The following is a 5,093-nucleotide window of genomic DNA, read 5'->3' as shown; positions in this document are numbered from 1 at the left end:
TCGGCAAGTGACATTGCGGGCCCCACAAATGCTATCATTATACTCGGGGGTCTTTGCAAACCCCCGATTATAATGATCGGCGGATCGGGAAAGGTAAGGGAACATAACAAACATAACAAACAGTGTTACTTACCTCTCCACGATCCTGCCAGGCCTCCTTTCTGACGTCTCTGACGTCACATGAACCCGGCCTGCGTCCCGGGTCATTTCATAAGGACGCCAGTGGAGAAGACAGAGTAGGAGCCGGGGACAGGTAAGAAACAGTATTTTATGTTTTTATTCCCCCGGGTCTCCGATTATTATACTCTGGGGTCTGAAAAGACTGGACACCTCTGATTCGCATGAATCCCATCCACTTTGCTAGTACTGTAAAATGCCACGATTTCTCCTCTTTTTTTGGCCTGTGGGACCTCGGCCTTAAGGAGGTTGTCCATAAAATTGGGCAGTGGCAGCCAGGGTGGTGTAAAATTAAAAAAAACAAACAATAAAAACGCCAGTGTCCAGTCTGTTTCATAGCTTTGCATCATTCTGGAAATCCTGTACCTCAGGAGGTGTGCAGGACTCCCAGCAAGAAGGAGGTGGCACAAGACTGAATGTTTTTTTTTTTTTTTTTATACACCTCATGCCTACTACATGGCTTGCTCCAATTCCTGGACAACCTCTTCAAATGGTTTATTCATCTTTCTAATATTGATGGCTTGTTCTTAGGATAGGCCTTCAATATTACATCTGCAGTGGTCCAGCAGCCAGAACCACTGCAGATCAGCCTTTCCAGGACAGTGCAGCTACAGGTAGTGTTAGGGCTCATTCACACGGAGTAAACGCGGCGCGCAATGTGCTGCGTTTACGGGATGTTTGTGCCGCGATTTTGACGGTGCATGTTTGCGGCTGCGTTAACGCGACCGCAAACATGCACCGTCAAAATCGCGGCGCAAACGTCCCGTAAACGCGGCGCATTGCGCGCCGCATTTACTCCGTGTGAATGAGCCCTTACAATTCCAGGAGCCATGCTGCTCACTTACCATACAGGGTGTAACGGTGTGTTTGTGTAGTGCAATAGTGCAGATCCTATGACAGGTAAGCAACATGGCATTGTTATTTCCTGTAGCTGTGCTGTCTCGGTAGAGTTGATCTGCAGGGGTCCTAGAAACAATTCCACAGGTGGGCCCTAGACATCCCAGTCTGGTATACTGGTCATGTGAGGGGAAGTCCATGGTCATGTGATGGACACACTGGTGCACAGCTCGTTACCAGGCAGATAACTGATTATTGTGCTATGGCTATAATGAATGACTATTGGTGACTACTGTCTTTAGTCTTCACAAAATGAAAAAGTACCACCCTCCCAAAAGCTACAAAGAGTATCACCCTCACTTACACAGCTACACTAATGTATTACCTATCTATATACTGTAAAATCCTGTACGTTGTCTACATGAAGTAATCACTCTGTTGTAATTTTTCATGTTTTATTGTGCAACAGAATTGAATCCCAGAGGATTTAATTAAGCTTTTTTTACACTGATCAACAGAAAGAATTGTACAGTAAAACAAATCTCTACAAAGTGATTTACATTCATTATAATTATTAAACACGAAATAATTGCTAGGCTATCCACCCCATTTAAGCCTGTAGTTAGTAGAGGCACCTTTGACAGTAATTACAGCCCTGACTCAGTGTATATAGGTCTAGACTGTAAGACCATCACTATCTTTTTCAGCTTGGGGTGTAACATGTAAGCATGAGCTTCATTGGACTATGGGTTTTCTCTACCATTACTCCCTTTACTGCACTGGGTGTTTCCTATTATACTTTAGATTTATATTTTTATAATATTTTATATTCATATTGGCAAATATGTCATCATTCTGGTGGTATATAATACCACTGATATCAGAGAAAATGAAAGGTCCTCCTTAAGGAAAAATTGTGGAACAAACTGTCGGGTGTAAATCAGTGGTGTAACAGAAGGAATGGCAGGGCCCCAAGATGAACATTTGACATAGGGCCCCCCCAATCCCCTGACTGCTCTCCTGCACAAATCGCATTGCTGCACACACTATTATGCCCCATAGTGGCCCCTACACATTCACTATTATGCGCAGTAGTGGCCCCTGCACACAGTATTATGCCCCATAATTGCCCCTTCACACAATATTATGCCCCATTGTGGACCACCCATGAACAATTGTTATACTCTGGGGTCCTTTCAGACCCCAGAGTATAATGATTGGAGATATAGGGGAGGATATAAACATTAAAAACACTGTTACTTACCTCTCTGTGGCACTGGCGCACTCCCTGCAGATCTCTTCAATGTTGGTCCAGATGCCGCCTGTGGGGGCCTGTATGTAGGTGAGACAGGCCAGGCACTTAGGATGAGGATGAACTCACACAGACATATGATTAGAGAGCAGAGAATTGACCTCCCTGTGCCAAAACACTTCTGCAATCAAAATCATAATATCACCAATGATATGAAGATCCTGGTTTTAAGAGGAAATTTCAAAAACGAAAAACATTGGAGGATATGGGAATTTAAACTCAACCTCAAACTCGACCTTTGACACACTCCAAATGGGGTTAAACCAGTCACAGGGTTTTATGACGTTTTACAACAACTAGACACCACGTGACTGATCAAAGGAACCATAAACCCAGAGACCCTTCCTGTGAACTGATATATATATATATATATATATATGTTTTTTGAACTGTTTATTTGCATGTTCAGCTTTCCATCTATTTTGCATCTAACACCCTATTCCTGTATAAATATGCCTGCCTTCAGATATTGTGTTATACCAGCCTGATGAAGGGATAGCTTTAGTATCCCGAAAGCTCACAAATTGTCATCATTTTTTAAGTTAGCCATTAATAAAGGTATCAACTACTGAAGACTTCTCTCAAAAAAAAATTTATTTAGTATTTTCTATACATTTTAGAGAGAGTTATTTTTGAAAGTTTTGTCTGTAAATTTTGTAAGCGCTTTAGAAGTTAACAAGCAGCGGTAAAGCATAATTATTACTGCTAATAAAATCAACAATATGCTGTTTATTACTGCTTATAAAATCAACGGTATAACTATGTTGTGATGCGAACCAGCCCTTTCGTTTAGGTGGTTGCTCTAAACAGTCAATGGTTACAGTAATAATAATTAAAAATACTAATAATGCAAAACATAAAACAAATCTTCTACGCAGAGCCAAATTAATTGCAGGACGCGTCACTACTTTGCATAAAGAATAACTAGAAAACATATTATTAAACAGACTGCAGTCAAACACAGTATGCAAGTATGAACTATTAAAAATTATAGGACTTAACTTGTCATTTGATCACGTTCTATCTGAATAGATTTTATCCACATCTGAATTTACGCACTCACCTTCCTGTGCTGCAAGCTTTGTCTGTGACACTGACACTGACAACAACCGCTGTCACATATAAATATAGACAGGTGTTTTAAACTGCGCCAATATTAACAACACTCTGAACCCCTGGGTATGTATGAATAATCCAGAACTCACTTTTCATGGCAGCTAGTATACTAAACCGTGTCATGAAATATTAAATCTCAAACCTTTTTACCTTCCATAGACATACAAAGCTGCTGGTCATAGACAGCAATGATTTGCTTGTGGCTTATACTAAGAGAAAAATAGTAGATGGGAATAAGAGGTGATAGGAAGGGGCCCAGTAGGTCAGAAGCAATTCAGTGGAAAACATGAGCTGGACATAGAAATTGCTTGCAGACCATGCTTTTGGTGGTCACCCAAGGTAGGATGCAGCTGTAGTGTTGTATGAACATACAGATTTACTAGAGGATATTTAGATCAGCTGGTGATTTTTGCTGGATAGAGAAGGCTGTCACTTCTGACAACAGCATATTCTCCATATCATTATCACTTTAAAAACAAATGTTGACACAAAACCAGTTCATGCCTTCAAGTAAAACATGTTTATAGAAAAGCTCCTCCTTTCACCAACTTTGAGTAAATGAAATGGCTGTATATATTGCCGTTTTTGATGTATTATATTATTTTTCTCTCAAAACTCTACTAGACAATTGGCATAGTTACTAGAACTATATAATTAAAATACTTTGCCGATAGAGACCATCATCAATTTGACTAATAAGGGTTTTGTCATTCTTGGGAACTTTCAGCCTCTTAACTTCAACTTAGTGCACTTATATCTATTGGGTCTCAGCAATTCAGCAACAAAAAGTCAAAAGTCAAAACCTGCCAATATAGCTGCTTTGGTAGCTATACTCTTTGTTCTCTGTAGGCAGTCTATTATAAGTGAAAATAGAACCTCTCTTAGATCCTGTCAGCACACAGTGATGGAGTGCCAACAGTGATGAATAAGAAGGCCTCACACTTCGCCATGCCAGATCAAAGTAACTAGTGAACTTCAAGGAAAAATGAGGAAACATGACCGTTATGAAGCACAGAGGAACACTTCCTTGGTGTTATTTTGCTAGAGTTTTGCAAGACATCATAAAGGAAAATCAGATGGTAAATCAACCAATAAAATCAGCTTATTAGTGGTCGCAGTAATCTATTTTAATTAATAACACCAAGTTTTGTTTTGCATGCAGTTACCTTATTTTCATTAGGTCTGAAAAATAATGTGGCCATATACAGTGCCTTGTGAAAGTATTCACAAGGCACTGTATAAAGATGTCACACTGCAATAAATGCTAAGCCTCCGGCACGTGATTGTGTGCAGTCTCCGAGTCAGTGAAAAAAATTGGTATCCATGTGTCAACCGTGGTTTTCATTGACCTAAACAATGAAATGAATTGACAGAGCTATTACTAACAAGTATAGGACCTGTTCCATAATTTACGGCCATTCAATTCGGACCAGACGTACAGCAGCAAAAACTACAGCTGTGTTTCTGGGCCCATTAAAATACATGCTAGGTACTTTGATCTGCAATTGTGGAATATGTTCATGTGCATAAGGCTTTCCGCTAGGTTCACACTAGCATTCATGTTTTGTGTTCTTCAGGTCTGTTTGGAGACCCAAAAAATGGAAACCCTATCCACTTAAAAATTGACTATAATGGGGTCCATAAAGATTTC

Source organism: Leptodactylus fuscus, chromosome 5 (assembly GCF_031893055.1).
Source record: "Leptodactylus fuscus isolate aLepFus1 chromosome 5, aLepFus1.hap2, whole genome shotgun sequence".
Lineage (NCBI taxonomy): Eukaryota > Metazoa > Chordata > Amphibia > Anura > Leptodactylidae > Leptodactylus > Leptodactylus fuscus.
This window is presented reverse-complemented; position numbering follows the sequence as displayed.